Source organism: Mirounga leonina, unplaced genomic scaffold, assembly GCF_011800145.1.
Source record: "Mirounga leonina isolate KUSES-001 unplaced genomic scaffold, KU_Mleo_1.0 Mir_115, whole genome shotgun sequence".
Taxonomy (NCBI): Eukaryota; Metazoa; Chordata; class Mammalia; order Carnivora; family Phocidae; genus Mirounga; species Mirounga leonina.
In genome coordinates this window covers 14381194-14400186 of record NW_023270268.1, presented here as the reverse complement: position 1 = coordinate 14400186, position 18993 = coordinate 14381194, and the positions used below count along the sequence as shown (strand labels likewise).

The following is an 18993-nucleotide window of genomic DNA, read 5'->3' as shown; positions in this document are numbered from 1 at the left end:
TCATGAAAAATAAGGCAATTAATACCCTGCTTCAGTGTTAACACTTTATGACCTAAGTAATGAACCTAGTATTCTAGTCTATTGGTTCTCAGGCTCTGGTGTGCATCAGAAACACTTGAAAGCCTTGTTAAAAAACTCTGCTGGGAAGAAGTGAAACTCTCACTTTTTGCAGATGATATGATACTTTATGTGGAAAACCCAAAAGAGTCCACCCCAAAACTGCTAGAACTCATACAGGAATTCAGTAAAGTGGCAGGATATAAAATCAATGCACAGAAATCAGTGGCATTCCTATACACCAACAACAAGATAGAAGAAAAAGACATTAAGGAGTCTATCCCATTTACAATTGCACCCAAAACCATAAGATACCTAGGAATAAACCTAATCAAAGAGGCAAAGGATCTGTATACAGAAAACTATAGAATACTCATGAAAGAAATTGAGGAAGACACAAAGAATGGAAAAACATTCCATCCTCATGGATTGGAAGAACAAATATTGTGAAGATGTCAATGCTACCTAGAGCAATCTACACATTTAATGCAATCCCTATCAAAATACCATCCACTTTTTTCAAAGAAATGGAACAAATAATCCTAAAATTTGTATGGAAGCAGAAAAGACCCGAATAGCCAGAGGAATGTTGAAAAAGAAAAACAAAGCTGGTGGCATCACAATTCCAGACTTCAAGCTCTATTACAAAACTGTCATAATCAAGACAGCATGGTACTGGCACAAAAACAGACACATATATCAATGGAACAGAATAGAGAGCCCAGAAATGGACCTTCAACTCTATGGTTAACTAATCTTCGACAAAGCAGGAAAGAATGTCCAGTGGAAAAAAGACAGTCTCTTCAACAAATGGTGTTGGGAAAACTGGATAGCCACATGCAGAAGAATGAAACTGGACCATTTCCTTACACTGCACACAAAAATAGACTCAAAATGGATGAAAGACCTAAATGTGAGAGAGGAATCCATCAAAATCCTTGAGGAGAACACACGCAGCAACTTCTTTGACCTCAGCCACAGCAACTTCTTAGAAACATCGCCAAAGGCAAGGGAAGCAAGGGCAAAAATGAACTATTGGGACTTCATCTAGATAAAAAGCTTTTGCACAGCAAAGGAAACAGTCAACAAAACCAAAAGACAGCCGACAGAATGGGAGAAGATATTTGCAAATGACATATCAGATAAAGGGCTAGTATCCAAAATCTATAAAGAACTCATCAAACTCAACACCCAAAGAACAAATAATCCAATCAAGAAATGGGCAGAAGACACGAACAGACATTTTTCCAAAGAAGACATCCAAATGGCTAACAGACACATAAAAAAGTGCTCAATATCGCTCGGCATCAGGGAAATCCAAATCAAAACCTCAATGAGATACCACCTCACACCAGTCAGAATGGCTAAAATTAACAAGTCAGGAAATGACAGATGTTGGCAGGGATGCAGAGAAAGGGGAACCCTCCTACACAATTGGTGGGAATGCAAGCAGGTGCAGCCACTCTGGAAAACAGTATGGAAGTTCCTCAGAAAGTTGAAAATAGAGCTACCCTATGACCCAGCAATTGCACTACTGGGTATTTACCCCAGAGATACAAATGTAGTGATCTGAAGGGGCACATGCACCCCAATGTTTATAGCAGCAATGTCCACAATAGCCAAACTATGGAAAATGCCTAGATGTCCATCAACAGATGAATGGATAAAGAAGATGTGGTATATATATATATATACAATGAAATATTATGCAGCCATCAAAAAATGAAATCTTGCTATTTGCAATGCCGTGGATGGAACTAGAGGGTATTATGCTAAGCAAAATAAGTCAGTCAGAGAAAGACAGATATTATATGATCTCACTGATATAAGGAATTTGAGAAATAAGACAGAGGATCATAGGGGGAGGGAGGGAAAAATGAAACAAGATGAAACCAGAGAGGGAAACAAACCATAAGAGACTCTTAATCTCAGGAAACAAACTGAGGGTTGCTGGAGTGGAGGGGGGTGGGAGGGATGGGGTGACTGGGTGATGGACATTGGGGAGGGTAGGCACTATGGTGAGCACTGTGAATTGTGTAAGACTGATGAATCACAGACCTGTACCCCTGAAACAAATAATACATTATATGTTAATAAAAAAATAAAAAACGCTGCTGGGCTCTACCCCCACAGTTTCTGATTTAGGAGGTCTGGGGGAGGCCCAAGAATTTGCAATTCTAACAAGTTCCCAAGTAATGATTATTCTGACTGGAGACTGTGCTTTGCGAGCCACTACTTCCATGACTGTGATGGTTAATTTTATTTGTCAACCTGACTAGGCCTTGGTGCTCAGTTTGGTCAAACATTGCTCTAGCTAAATGCTGTTGTGAAGTTATTTTTCGGTTGTGATTAACATTTAAATCTGTAGACTTGGTGTAAAGCAGATTATCCTCCATAATGTGGGTGGGGTCACCTAATCCATTGGAGACCTTGAGAGCAGACTAAGATTTCCAGAAGAAGAAGAATTCTGCCTCAAGACTATAACCAGCCTGTTGGCTTATAGTTTGGACGTAAGGATGCAGCATCAACTCTCTCTGTCTATATATATATATAGATATTTGTAAATATATATAGTTTATAAAATGTATATAAATATATATAATTTATAAAATATATAAACATATAATTTATAAAATATGTATGTAAAAATATGTAATTTATAAAATATATGTATATAATTTATTTAAAATATATATATGTATTTTCCTGGACAACACTGATTAATACAGTGACATTACAACATGTTCCTTAAAAATATTAAGACCCAGAACATGTTTTTCTCTACTTTTTCACCATTTGGAAACCTCCTCAGGCAGAAGAAGACTCATTTCAGATATCCCATGTTGGATGAAACTTTCCTGACTCCTTCTGTAGTCAGTTTTCTTGTTCTGCAGGTTGAACTACAGTTGCATTATAAACTGTTCACCACAGATGATATTCTAGAGGGTTGGACATCATTTTAACTTTATCTGCATTATGAAATTATTCCTGAGGCCTGGTTCATAGTTAACATTTAATAAATATTTTGAGTGAATAAATGAGTGAATTAATGGTTCCTGTTCTTATTGAAGTTTATCAGTGTGCCAAAGGGCTATAAAAATAAAGAACTACCAATTAGCCCTAAGATATAGTATAAATAAAAGCATATTTTTTCACTTTACCAGGCTCACCAAAAACCTATGAGGACAAGAGCCACCAGATAAATAAACAAGCTGTTATAGTGATAACTGAGCTAGTCTCCTGATTTGTTCATGGGCATTAGTCATATAACTGTAGGCTCATTCATCCTTCAGCAGGCATTTACTGAGTGCCTGTTATGTACCTGGCACTGTGTCAGATGATGAATCTATTACTTATCACTCAATTTGGCACGTTTTTTTCAATGTTCTTAAGAAATTTTAACAAGGAATATTAAGACAATATATTTTCACACATTAGAAAATTAGACATGTTTTTCTTACATTTTAGAAATTAAAAGGAAATTAAGTAAATGGCACTAGAATTAGAAAGAATGAGCAATTCATTAGGCAGTAAGAATACTAACTAGGAATTGGGAATCTCTTTCCTATTTTAATATGCACTTGAGCTTAATTGGCTAAGTTTTGAATATGGGGTGATGAGTTGAGTTGTTAATACAAATCACACACTTTTTATATACTTAATAAAATCCAAGAGTCTGGAATGCATTTGCGTTGCAGACAATTTATCTGCAGGAGTCAGTGAGTTGAATAATAGAAAGGGATAATAGGAAATCAGTGGCTGAGAAACCTATAAAGTAAATTAACGTGTGCCTTACTTTATTAATTTATAACAATACTGTAATGGATAAATCAATGAAGAGTGCTTTGAGAGAAATAGATGGAGGGAAGAGTTCTCCCTTTTTGCAATTTGTTAAAATCATATCCTGTGCAGAGGAAATATTGGCCAGACATAAAGAAATGTCTTGCTTGTGGCATGGAGAAGAATCCTGTTGTGTAGCAGAATGTGCGGGTGCTCTGCTCTATCCCTTGGGTCTTATGATTTTAGAGAGCTCCTTTGACTTCCAGTTGCTAGTATTTGCTGTTTGTTGTCTGAAGACTTTTTTTCCCAAAGCCTCTGCTGTAAGAGGCCAGCAGTGCTTGGAAAATAACCTATTTCCTGCTTTTCAGCAGCCCTCAACCAATGACTGATAGGAGTTGGTGTATAAATACCCCAGCTCCCTAGTTCTTGGGTGATGTAACTCCTAGGTATTATTTTACACAGTTCCCCAGAGTTTCCATTCAGGATTAAGTTCCCTTTATCTTCAAGGGAAGCTGGCCTGATGAACTGCCTTCTCTTCACCATGTCATTTCCTCACTTACTTAGTAATGCTTCCTGCATCTCCCAAGTAAATGCTTGCACTTGAGTCCCTGCTTAGGATTAGATTCTGGGAAAACCCAAATTAAAATAGGAACAAAGAATGTCAGCTCTTTGTGCCTGTTGCTCATTGTGGAACCTGGGCAGTGGCCTGATTTTTCGGGTTCTGTAGTTCTGACTTGAAAGTACTGGTTCCAGAATCCCATTTGCTGGCATCCCAGGTGTCCGAATTTTGAGTTGGTTTGGGTAGGACTCTGCTTACAGAGGAGCATTCTGAACAGAGGAGGTCTTTTAAGGGCTTCCTTGTGTCCCCTCTCCCTATCAGTTGTGTCTTGTAGCCGTCTCATCACACACACTTGCAGAAGACAAATTGGTGCTAGTCAGACTGAGCTTTGTTCATTTTCCACTGCCAGTCTTCAGTGAAGACAGTAAACATTTGTCTGAGTAACTTTAAAGCGAGCGTTTTTGTCCTTTTACTCCAGACACAACCAGCTTAATTAGCACTTTGCGCAAGCTACATAATGCCTGTTGGATATGCTCTGTCTCTGTTCCATTTAGGGAGAGAATGTCCCTTTTCAAGACTCTGTGTGTGTCTCTGTGGGGGGAAGTTGTGCAGTATGAATTTCTCTCTCAGCCATCATCTTCCACCTTCCCTACTGTAAATAGTCTCCTCACTGGTCTGCTTCTTCTCTGAAACTACAGGAATCTATTTTCCAGTGAGCAGCCTCTGTGGTCAGTTAAGATAGAGATTCATGACCTTTCTCCTTAAAACCCTCCGATGGCTTTCTTATGCCATTCTTGTAAACTCTGAACTGTCCTGCCATATTACAAGGTCTCCCTCCCTCACACTCTTCAGGTCATTTTTCACATGTCACCTTTTCAGGGAGCCCTCTCCCGACCACTCTATTTGAATTTGCAAGTCCATCCCTCAGTCTCCCTTTCTTCTCTGCTATACTTTTATAGCTTGTATTGCTATGTGATTTACTGCATGTTTGCTTGTTTGTTTGTTGATTATCTTACTTCACTAGAAGAGTGCTTCTTTCCCTTAGCAAAATTCATTTGAGATTCATCTGTGTTGTGTGTATCGGTGATTCATTCCTTTTTATTGGTGAGTAGAATTCCACTATGTGTATGCACCTAAATTTGTTTATCCATTCATCATTTAAAGGACTTCTAGATTGTTTCTAGTTTTTGGCAGTTATGAATAAATCTGCTATAAATATCTATGCCCAGGTTTTTGTGTGAATATGTTTTCCTTTCTCTTGGGTAAATACCTAGGAGTGGGATTACTAGGGCATATGGTAAGCATAAGTTTAATTTTATTAGAATCAGTCAAACTGTTTTCCAAAGTGGTTGCACCATTTTGCACTCTCTCCAGCAATGTATGAAAGTTCCAGTTGTCTGAAATCTTTGCTAACATCTGATATTGTAGGTTTAAAAGCATAGGGGGCACTTTAAGAGAGTACCTGAGACCCATCACTATATTTAATCAGAATTTCCAGGTGGGGCCCAAGTGCAGGTCTTTTTTTTTTTTTTCAGTAAAATCTATAATTAAAAAAAACTATTGGTATTAATATAGTTTACCTTTTAGAATAGTTCAGGTTAACAGAAAAATTGTGGAAGTATAGACAGTTCACACATACTCCTTCTCTTCCTACATAGTGTCACCTATTGTTAATATCCTAGATGAGTGGGGTATCTTAGTTGTAATTGGTGAACCGGTATTGGTACCTTATTAACTAAGGTTCATAGTTTATATTAGGGCTCACTCTGTGTTGTACAGTTCTGTTGGGTTTTGACAAATGCAAATGTTATGTATCTACCATCACAGTGTCATACAGAATAGTTTATCTCCCTTTTCCCTTGTGCTCCACCTATTGATCCTTCTCCTCAACCCGCCCTGAACCCCTGGCAACCACTGATCTTTTTTATTGTCTCTAGGTTTGTCTTTTCCTAGATGTCATATAGTTGGGATTTTATAGTATGTAGCCTTACTGGCTTCTGTCACTTATTACTATGTATTTAAGTTTCCTCAGGTCCTTTTAAAAAGCTTCTCAGGAAATTGTAATGTGCAGACAGGTGTGAGAGACACCAAATTAGAAGATAAGCTCCCAAAGGATATTTCTTTTCTTTGACTATGTTTTGTTGATTTGTATATCCCCAGAGCCTAGAACACTGCCTGGCATAGAACAGGCTCTCACTAAATATCAAATGCGTAGATGAATGAATGAATGAATGACGGTCAAACCAGGTCCACAGAGACTTGAATACTTCTCTTGAGTGGTTTCACATCAAAGGATCCACTAAATTAATCATTTTGATTTGCCTGGAGTTTGCACTCCCTATTTTGCTGTTTCCATACTTGGTTATTCCTCAAAATACAACACACCTTGAACTTCCCTGTATGATATTTGGAAATGTTCTCTTTCACTCCTTCTAGACTTTCCACACCTAACTCGAATTGTATTTCTTGCAAAAAACCTCCCCAGATACCTCAAACCCTTCTTTGTAGACTCTTAAAATAATTAGTGCTTTTAGATTCACTGGACACTGTTAAGTGCTATCTATTCTTTCTATTTGGTTGCTGTCCTGAGATCCCATTCAAACTTGATTGTGTTACTTCCCTGTGTTTCAACCTGGTCCCCCTAGCCAGACTCTAAACACCCGAAGGGCAGGGGTTATATTGTTATTCATTTTATTTGCTTTAATGCTCCCTTGAACCTAGCATTATACCAAGCTTGAGAAATATTTGCTAATTTGTTTGATTTTCTAGTTCAGGAAATGATGCTCTGTGAGGATGAAGAATGATGCTATGGGAACAGTGTGGGTCTAGGCAACCAAACTGGGGCACCAGTCATCGAACCTCTCTGGGCCTCAGTTTCCTCATTTACATAATTAATGTTTATGCTAAAGTTTCTAATTTATTCTCTATTTGTACCATTCTGTGTTTTGATGATCATAGCAACAATAGAGGAATTGGGCAAATGACATAATTGACCTAAATAGATATAGTTTCTGCTGGGTTTATATATCAGTCTTTGAGAACAACAAACAGGAATAAAACTGTTAGCTTGAGATAAGTTCTAATTTTCATGGAGAATTTTCATGAGTTATTTTCCTTTCCCCTGTGCCCTGTGCCTTACCTGGAATACCTTCTTTCCTTCTATACTTTCCCAGTATTCAAAGGTACATTCAGGTTCCACCTCACAGAACCTTTCATGGTTTGTAACTTTGCTTTTCACTTCTTGTATTTTTCCCCTTCTGTCTACTAGCTTCATAAGAGAGGAACTGCACAGATCATCATTGTGTCAGGGCCTGATATATGATAGGCCCTCAATAAACATCTGATAAATGAATTAATGATGTTAATAGATGTGCTCTGAAAAAAAGGATTTTATCAGCACATAAGTGCTGGAAACACTACATACTCTACCGTGCCTACTTCGGGTGTCACAGTCCTGTATACAAGAAAACTGTTTAATTTTGTCACCCAAGATTTGCCACATTTATTTGATTATGGACCTTCCCCCCCTTTTTATTTTGCTTGAATCATCTATTTACTCAATAATCACACCCACATTAATAAAAACATTATCTAACTGGTATTAAACAACTCCCATGTGTCCAGAATTATTTTAGGCACTTTATATATATGATCTTTAGAAGAGTCCTAGTTTTACTATTTTTATTTGAGAATTTCAGATGAGGAAACAGAGGCATGGAGACTTAAAGTGATTTCCTATGTCACCCAGGTCCTTGAGAAACCAGTAAGCAGATAGCTCAGTATAAAAAATGCTGGTCTAATGGCATTCACAGGCTGTGGTGCAAGACTGGCCTGCATTTGAGTCTAGAAAGGGGCGGATTCTGGAATGGATTGCTGCTTTCTAAATGTAGGTCTGGAGGACTTCAGGGGAAGATGGTGGAGAGGAGGACCCTAAGCTCACCTCATCCCATTGATACAACTAGAAAACACCCAGATCAGTGTAAATAACCCAGAAAATGACACTAAGACTGGCAGAAAATACTCTCCACAGCTAGATGTAGAGAGGAGGCCACACTGAAGAGGGCAGGAAGGGCAGAGACACAGTTGGGAGCAAAATGGACTGTGGTCATCTGTGGGAGGGAGGGATGCCCTGGGAGAGGAGAGATAGAGACCCTCACACTAGGGAGCCTGCGTGGGGTAGATGAATCTCCATAACATTTGGCTTTGAAAACCAGAGGGGCTGGTTAAAAACTAGAATTTAAAAATTAGTGGGCTTGGCTCTGGAAGAGACAAAGCAGGGCAGGACAAAATAGCACAGCAAACAACCCCACACAGATAAAGCATGGAAGTGGCAGTTTGAAAAACACCTGGGGTATACAAGAGGGAGAGTAGTTTACTTATCTCAGAAGTGTGTCCCAGATGGATAGAGATCTTGGGAGACTCCTCTAGGAACAAAGGAGCTGGCAAGTGCCATATCCCTCTCCACCCCCCTGCATATACACATGGCCATCTGCAGGAAACAGCATAGCTCCAAGACTCAATACCTAACTTGCTAACACTGCTGCTCCCCACCCCCATGAACATTGTAGATCCTCTCCCTCCAATATGCTTTTGGCCCAAACCCATCCAGGCTGGTACCTCAGGCCTGCCAGTGTGCAAGCAGCCCCCAACAGGGGCCAGCACCACTCCAAAGTGACTCCTGCCCTGGAGGGAGAGGAAGATAACCACACATACAAGTCACACCGTGGCCCCAACAGTGGGCCGGAAGCAGACAACTGGTCTGATTGCAGGCCCTGCCCAACAATGAAAGCCTCTCAGGAAAAACACCCTGCAGTTTGGTGCTACCACATCTCTGGAAAATACCTGGTTAGACTCAACTCAAGCCCAAGGCAGCCACAGATTGGCCTGCTAACACCACAGGGAGAAAACACTGCTCACAACAGGCAAAGAAAACCATGGCAGACAACTGGACTAAAGGAAAAAGTGGCTCACCAAAAATAGCAGGGCACACACAACACTCATAGGAGACATGCCTGAAATGCCAGGTTCTGGTGAACAGGCGACACTGCACTGCAGGACACTAGAGGACCTCTTCTTCATAAGGCCACTACTTTCAAGAGCAGGAGACGTAGCTGATTTTCCTGACACATAGAAGCAGACACAGAAAGTTACATAAAATGAAGAGGCAGAGGAATATGTCTCAAATGAAAGAACAGGACAAAAATCACAGCAAGAGAGCTAAATGGATGGAGATAAGTAATATGCCTGATACAGAATTTAAAGTAATGTTCATTGGGGCTTCTGGGTGGCTCAATTGGTTAAATGTCTGCCTTTGGCTTGGGTCATGGTCCCAGGGTCCTAGGATTGAGCCCTGTGTCAGGCTTCCTGCTCAGTGGGGAGCCTGCTTCTCCCTCTCCCTCTACCACTGCCCCCTGCTTGTGCGCGTGCTCTCTCTCAAAAAAAATGGATAATATCTTTTTTTAAAAAAAAGTGATGGTCATAAAGATACTCACTGGATTCAAGAAAAGAATGGAGGACATCAGGGCAACCTTTACAAAAGAGATAAAAAGAACCAATCAGAGATGAAGAACACAATAAATGAAATTAAAAATACACTAGATAGAATAAATAGGCTAGAGGAAGCAGAAGAACGAATCTGACCAGGAAGACAGAGTAATGGAATATAATCATCAAGCTGAGCAAGTGAGAGAAACAAAAAAATTATGCATAATGAGAATAGACTTAGGGAACACAGTGGCACCATCAAGCATTACAGAGATTCCCAGGAGAAGAGAAAGAAAAGGGGGTACAAAATTTATTTAAAGAAATAATAGCTGAAAACTTCCCAAATCTGGTGAAGGAAACAGAAATCCAGATCCAGGAGGCACAGAGATCCCCTAACAAAATCAATCCAAGGAGGTCCACACCAAGACATATAGTAATTAAAATGGCAAAAAGTAGTGATAAAGAGGGAATTTTAAAAGCAGAGAACAGAAAGCAATTGTATACAAGGGAAACCCCATAAGTCTATCAGCTGATTTTTCAGCAGAAACTTTGCAGGCCAGAAAGGAGTAGGATGATATATTCAAAGTTCTGAAAGGAAAAAATCTGCAGCCAAGAATATTCTATCCTGCAAGGGTATCATTCAGAATAGAAGGAGAGATAAAGAGTTTCCCAGACGCACAAAAGTTAAAAGAATTCATGACACCTAAACCCGCCCTATAAGGAAAGTTAAAGGGGACTCTTTAAGTGGAAAGGAAAGACCATAATTAAGAGTAAGAAAAATGGGAAGCACAAAAGCTGTGAAAATAGGTATATCTGTAAAAACTCAGCAAAGGGACCCCCCAACCCCTGCAAAAAAAAAAAAAAGATGTAAAGTATGACACCACGTACCTAAAAGATTGTGGGGTAAATAAAGAGTAAAAAATAGGTTCAAACTTACATGACCACCAACTTTAAATGGACGGCTATATGCAGAAGATGTTATACACAAGCTGAATGGTAACCACAAATCAAAAACCAGTAGTACCTATGCAAAAAATAAAGAGAAAGAAATCTAAGTATGTCACTAAAGAAAGCCATATAATCATAAGAGAAGAGAGCAAGGGAAGAAAGGAACAGAAACGAACTACAAAAACATCCACAAAATAAGTAACAAAAAGGCAATAAAATCATACCTATCAATAATTACTTTGCATGTAAATGAACTAAAGGCTCCAGTCAAAAGACATAGGGTAATGGAATGGATAAAAAAGCAAGACCGATCTGTATGCTGCCTACAAGAGACTCATTTCAGACCTAAAGACACATGCAGATTGAAAGCGAATGTTTGGGAAAGCATTTATCATGCAAATGGAAGTGAAAAGAAAACCAGGGTAGCAATACTTATATCAGACAAAATAGACTTTAAAAGAAAGACCATAACAAGAGACAGAGATGGACACTATATAATCATCAAGGGAACAGTACTCAACAGTACTTCCAACAGGAAGATAAAACAGTCGTAAATATGTATGCACCCACTATGGGAGCACCCAAATACATAAAGCAGGTAATAACAAACATGAACAAAGTAATCAATAGTAATACAATAGTAATAGGGGACTTTAATACCCCAATTATATCGATGGACAGATCATTCAAACAGAAAATCAATGACAACCGTGTCTTTGACACACTGGGCCAGATGGATTTAACAGATATATTCAGAACATTCCATCCTAAAACAGCAGAATACACATTCTTTTCAAGTGCATACAGAACATTCTCCAGAATAGATCACATATTAGGCCACAAAACAAATCTAAACAAATTTTAAAAAATTGAAGTTACACTGTGCATCTTCTCTGACCACAATGCTATGAAACTATAAATCAAGCACAAGAAAAGATCTGGAAAGAGTGCAAAAACATGGAGGGTAAATAACATGTTACTAAACAATGAACAGGTCAACCAAGAAGTCAAAGAAGAAATTAAAACAAAAACAAAAACAAAACAATAACACATGGAGACAAATGAAAATGAAAACACAGTGGTACAAAATCTTTGGGATGCAGCAAATCTGTTCTAAGGGCAAAGATTATAGTGACACAGGCCTACCTCAAGAAGCAGGAAAAATCTCAAACAACCTAACCTTGTACTTTAAGGAGCTAGAAACAGAACAATAAAAAAAAAAAACCCCAAAACCAAAAAACAAAAAACTCCAAACCAGTAAAAGGAAGGAAATAATAAAGATTAGAGCAAATATATGAAATAGAAATAAAAAAAAATAAATAAACCCCAAACCCCAAACCAAATCACAGTAGAACAGATCAATGAAACCAGGAACTGGTTCTTTGAAAAGAACAATAAAATTGATAAACCTTTAGCCAGACTCATCAAAAAAAAAAGAGAGGACTCAAACAAAATCAGAAATGAAAGAGAAATAACAACTGATGCCACAAAATACAAAGGATTGTAAGAGAATATTATGAAAAATTGTATGCCAGCAAACTGGACAAGGAGAATTATATGCCAGTAAATTGGACTCGAAGAAATGGAAAAATTCCTAGAAACATATAACCTTCTGAAACTGAACCAGGAAGAAATAGAATATTTGAACAGGCTGATTACCAGCAATGAAATCGAATCAGTACTCAAAAAATTTCCAAAAACCAAAAGTCCAGGACCAAATTGGTGAATTTTACCAAACATTTAAAAGAGCGTTAATACATATTTTTCTCAAACTATTCCAAAAATAGAAGAGAAAGGAAAACTTCCAAGTTCATTCTATGAGGCCAGCAGTACCCTGATGCTAAAACCAGATAAAGACACTTCCAAAAAAGGGAACTACAGGCCAATACCTCTGATGAAGATAGACACAAAAATCTTCAGCAAAATATTAGCAAGCCAAGTCCAAGAATACATTAAAAAAAATCATTTACTACAATAAAGTGGGATTTATTTCCGGGATACAAAGGAGGTTCAACATTTGCAAATCAATCAACATGATACATCACATCAGTAAGAGAAAGGATAAAAACCATATAATCATTTCAATCAATGCAGAAAAAGAAACTGACAAAGTACAACATCCATTCATGATAAAAATCCTCAACAAAGAGATTTAGAGGGAACATACCTCAACATAATAAAGGCCATACATGAAAAACCCATAGCTAACATCATATTCAATGGAGAAGAACAGAGCTTTTCCCCTAAGTTGGGAACAAGACAAGGATATCACTCTTAATACTTTTATTCAACATAGTACTAGAAGTCCTAGCCACAGAAATCAGATAAGTGAAAGGAATAAAAGACATCGAAATTGGTAAGGAAGATATAAAATTATCACTCTTTGTGGATGACATGATACTATATATAGAAAACCCTAAATACTCCATTAAAAACTATTAGAATTGGTAAATGAACTCAATAAAGTTGCAGGATACAAAATCAATGTACAAGTCTGTTGCATTTCTATACATTAATAATGAAGCAGCAGAAAGAGAAATTAAGCAAACAATCCCATTTACAATTGCACAAGCAATAATAACATACCTAGGACTAAACTTAACCAGGAGGTAAAAGACCTATACTCTGAAAACTGTAAGACAGTGATGAAATAAATTGAAGATGACAGAAACAAATGGAAAGATATTCCATGCTCATGGATTAGAAGAACAAATATTGTTAAAATGTTCATACTACCCGAAACATTCTATAGATTTAATGTAATCCCTATCAAAATACCAAAAGCATTTTTCATAGAACTAGAGGAAACAATTCTAAAATTTGTATGGAACAACAAAAGATCACGAAGAGCCAAAGCAATCTAAAAAAGAAAAATAAAGTTATAGTTATGAAAATTCCAGATTTTGAGTTACACTACAAAGCTGTGTAATCAAAACAGTATGGTACCAACACAAAAACAGACACATAGAACAGGATAGAAATCCCAGAAATAAAACCACAATCAGATGGTTAATTAATCTTTGACAAAGGCAGTAAGAGTATGCAGTGGGAAAAAGAGTCTTTTCAACAAATGGTGCTGGGGAAAATGGACAGCTACATGCAAAAGAATGAAACTGGACCACTTTCTTACACCATACACAAAAATAAAGTCAAAATGGATTCCTAAATGTGAGATCTGAAACCATAAAAATCATGGAAAAGAACACAGGCAGTAATTTCTCTGACAAGCCATAACATTTTTTTTTTTAGATATGTCTTCTGAAGCAAGGGAAACAAAATAAAAAATAAACTATTGGGGCTAGATCAAGATAAAAAAGCTTCTGCACAGCAAAAGAAACAACAAAACTAAAAGACAACCTACTGAACAGAAGATATTTGCAAATGACATATACAAAAAAGGGTTAGTATCCAAATTAAATAAAGAACTTATACAATTCAACACCCCTTAACCAAATAATCCATTTTAAAAATGGGCAGAAGACATGAACAGATATTCCTCCAAAGAAGATATACAGTTGGCCCACAGACACATGAAAAGATGCTCAACATCACTCATCATCAGGGAAATGCAAATCAAAACCACGATGAGATACGACCTCATACCTGCTGGAATAGCTAAAATTAAAAACACAAGAAACAGCAAATTTTGGTGAAGATGTGGAGATCAAGGAGCACTTGTGCACTGTTGGTGGAAATGCATACTGGTGCAGTCACTGCGGGAAACAATATGGAGGCTCCTCAAAGAGTTAAAAATAGAACTATCCTACGATCCAGGAATCACATTGCTGGATATTTACCCAAATAATAAACAGTAATTCAAAGGGATATATGAACCCTTATGTTTATAGAAGCATTATATACAATAGCCAAATTATGGAAGCAGGCCAAGTGTGTATCGAAAGATGAATGGAAAAAGAAGTGACATACATACATACATACATATATATATATATATACACACACACACACAATGGAATATTATTCAGTCATAAAAAAGAACAAAATCTTGCCATTTGCAACAACATGGATGGAGCTAGAGAGTATAATGCTAAGCAAAATAAGTCAGAGAAAGAGAAATACCATATAATTTCATTCATATGTGGAATTTAAGAACCAAAACAAATGAACAAAGTGAAAAATAGAGAGACAAACCAAAAAACAGACTCTTAACTATAAAGAATGATGGTTATCAGAGGGGAGGTGGGTGAGAGGATGGGTGAATTAGGTGAAGGAGATTAAGAGTACACTCATCTTGATGAGCAGTGAGTAATATATAGAATTGGTGAATCACTACATTTTACACCTGAAACTAATATTACACTGTATGTTAACTATACTGGAATTAAAAAAACAAAAATGTCGGTCTGTTCTTCATTTACCTTTATCTGTGTAATAATGATGATCATACTCACCTGAAAGGGTGTTTGTAGAAATTGGATGAAACGATGTATCTAAAGAAGGTAACATTGTCAGTGGCTATTGATAAATGTTGAGAAATTTTAGTTATTATCAGAGAATTTTGCACAAAATAGCACTTGATGAATGTAAGTTACATTTTCTGCCACTCCCCCTTTTCTTCTTTGAGTCTTTGGTGGTTTTGTTTACCTTGAAATTTCTAATAGCAGTGCATTAGTTATGTGGGACATAAAACAAACAGCCTTAAAATATTGTAACTCTAGTCAATAAAAGTTTATGTCTCACTCACAAAAAGTCCAAAGTGGGTTTTCTTGATGGGGCAGCTATGTTCCAAGCTGTGACTCAGGTCTTCCACTGCATCCTCTGCCTTGAGTGCAGACAAGAAAAGAGCAAGCAGACCATCTCAGGAGGGTTTAAAAAATAATTATAAACACAACACTTTTTTATTGCCCATTTTTTTTTGTTTGTTTGGTACACCTCCCAGGTACCTTTATTCACTCCACAAAGGAAACAACATGTCTACAAGTTTACAGCGATGCTCCATGTTCTCATCTAACAGAGCTTGCTGATATTTACAGCCAGACTGATGCTCCATCTGATGTGTACTCAAGTAAAGCTGGTTAATGATGACCATGAGCAGGTGCAGAACTCAAAGCTTTCAAAGCTTTACTTCCTTGATTTTATAAAATGATGAAGCCCATCAATCCCATTCCTACCCAAATCTCCTGATAAACTTGGGTAGAATAGGGCTTCGGGGGGACCCAAACATTTTTAACAAGGCTTTGAAACAACTTGTATGAACCCCGGCGCATGCTGCGGGGACCTGCCTGGCCAATGACTCGGAAAGGTCACCGAGGGCCACATTGCCTAGTTCGTAAAGCACTGACCCTGGAGGAAGGCTCAGGAACCCCATGCACTTTCTGGTTATATTTAGGTAATTGAAAGTCCAGTCTGTCAAAATGTCCAGTCTTTTGTAATTAGCAAACTTGTGAACATGATTTGAAGTTAGTTTTCCCATCTAGAACTCGAGCCTGTGGCATTTGGTTTTCAGTGGGAGAGGGTGAATATAGTCATTAAAGCTTCACTATTTCTCATCTCCCTCCTTCTCACCATTCTGTAGACATTTAAAAAAAATAAACTTTTATTATGTTTAGTGCATAGCCTGATGAATTTTCACAAAGTAAAACACAAAAAGTCATGTAATACAGATTCTTTGGGTTTTGTCCACTATGAAATATTTTCTTTCTTTCTTTCTCTCTCTCTTCTCTCAATACTTTAAATATTTCCCTCCACTCTTTTCTTGCTTGCATGGTTTCTGAGGAGAAGTAGGATGCAATTCTAATTTGTTCCTCTATAGAAAATGTGTTTTTCTCTCTTGCTTCTTTCAGGATTTTTTTTTTTTTTTGTCTTTGATTTTCTGTAGTTTGAAGATGATATTCCTAGGTGTAGATTTTTTGACATTTATTCTCCTTGGTGTTCTCTGAATTTCCTGGAGCTGTGGTTAGGTGTTTGACATTAATTTGGGTTAAATTCTCAGTGATTATTGTTTCACATTTTCTTCTCTTCCTTTCTTCTCCTTTTGGTGTTCTCATTATGTGTACATTACACCTTTTGTAGTTGTCCACAGTCCTTAGAATTCTGTTCTCTATTTTTCATCTTTGTTCTCTTTGCTTTTTAGTTTTTGAAGTTTCTATTGCTATATCCTCTAGCTCAATGATTCTTTCCTCAGCCATGTCCAGTCTATATAAGCTTATGAAAGTCATTCTTCATTTCTCTTACAGTGTTTTTTTAAATCTCTAGCATTTCTCTTTCGTTCTTTATTAGGATTTTTATCTCTCAGCTTACATTGTCCATCTGTCCCTTCATACCATCTACTTTATCCATTAAAGCTCTTAAAATATTAATCATAGTTGTTTCAAATACCCAGTCTGATGATTCCTATATCCCTGCCATATCTGGTGCATATCTGGTTTAGCAAGCATCCTGATGCTTGCTTTGGCTCTTCAAACTGTATTTTTTCCTTTTGGTATGCCTTTTAATTTTTTCTTGATAATCAGACATGGGTCCTGGGTAAAAGCACCTCCAGTGAATAAGCCTTTACTGATGTGGCGGTGGGGTGTCGGGAAGGGAAATATTCTATAGTCCTGTGACTAGGTCTGTCTCTCAGGGACCCTGTGTGTCTGGACAGTGAAATTCACAAGGGTTTCTCAGTTTTTTCTCCCCATTGAGGTGGGACAGGATGACACCAACAGACTAGAGTTGGATATTTTCTTTCCCCTGGGCAAGTTAGGCTCTGATAATACCTCAGCGGGTTAGGTTCTAGTTAACTAGTTCTCCCTGAGGATAGGCCTTGTTAAGAAGAGTGCTCTGGCTTATTTCAAAATGGTTCCTTATTCTCTTTCCCTGCAGGAAGCCTGAAGGGATTGATTTTTTTCAGATATTTACTATGGGAATCTGGTTGAGCTCCGAGAGGTAAATCTCACAATGGTGAGGATCTTCCCTCTGCCTGAGTCCCCTGGAGTTTTTCATTCTGAGAGTTGCCCACGCTGAGCCTCTAGCAATTAGTTCATCAGTTACAGTTCAAATTTTCTTACCCCAGCACTGGTTCCTGTGGCAATTTCTTCATGAGTCTCTGCTCTGGGAAGCTGTGATGATCTGTATTCACCCATCTCTCCAGTTGTGGGGGCAGGAGTTTGTTTTTTGTCTTTCCTTCTCTTATGGATCCAAGTAGAGTTGTTGGGACAGAGCGGTGACTTCAAAGCTCCTTAAACCTTCCTCACCTTCATTATTGACGTGTATTTTTACTTGGTATAGAATTCTAAGTTGTATTCATCTCAGTAATTTTATTTTTTTAAATTCTAGAATTTCCCCTTAATTTTTCACAGATTCAAGTTCTCTGGTGAAATTCTGATCTTGACTCAATTTTCTTGAACATACTAATCACAGCTATTTTAAAGTCTGTGTAGCTCACATATCTGGATCATCCATAGGTCTGTTTCTGTTAATTCTTTTTCCTTTGGTACTTTATACTCTTGGTATACTCTTGGTAATTCTGAACTGAATGCCACACATTTTGTTACCAAATATTAGAGTCTATGAATGCTGTTATATTTTTCCATTAAAGATTTTGTTCATTTTCTGGCCAAATGATTAGAGCTGATTTGAGGCAGAGTTTCCAGTCCTTGTAAGATCTGGTCCATTTCTGCTTTGTTCTAACTATGGAGTGTGATCCTACAGAGACTCAGCACTGATGTGGACCCTAAACTTCTGATTTTTATCCCCCAACATTTTATACTGCCTAAAGGTCTGCTTAGCTCTCAGTTTCCCAGCAGCTGCTTTCTGCTCTGGCTCTCCAAATGTGGCCACTTTATCATACACACTGAGAAGTGATTAGATTGATAAGAGTAGTATAGAAAGTTATGCTCACCTCAGTGATTTGTTTCTGGTTGGTAGCATCATGGTCTCTTTTAAGTTCCATCCCCCTTAATAACTGCCACACCTTCTAACATCTTTGATGGCTTCCAAGAGATGTTTTTAGTTTGTGTTTTGTTTTGCTTTGTTTTTCTATTCCATCTAATTTTTCTAGTTGTTCTAAGTTGAAGGATTGGTCTGCCAGAGCTGATACATTAGATCCAGAAGTGTAGGTTTTAGAGACCAGATCTAGAAGTGGTATACATCATATACTTTCAGATTCCATTGGCCAGAAGAGATTTCTTCCTAGATCAAGCTGGGCTACAAAATGTAGTCTT

The 18993-nt window shown here is 37.7% G+C and overlaps 1 protein-coding gene and 1 pseudogene across 1 annotated transcript in view; one reads left to right on the top strand and one right to left on the bottom strand.

Annotated features, from left to right (window-relative positions):
- The window catches only part of LOC118002762 (circumsporozoite protein-like), a 583926-nt gene that overhangs the window by 192906 nt on the left and 372027 nt on the right, over nt 1-18993 (top strand). The gene's annotated exons all lie outside the window — the stretch shown is intronic.
- LOC118002831 lies at nt 15734-16056 on the bottom strand (annotated as a pseudogene).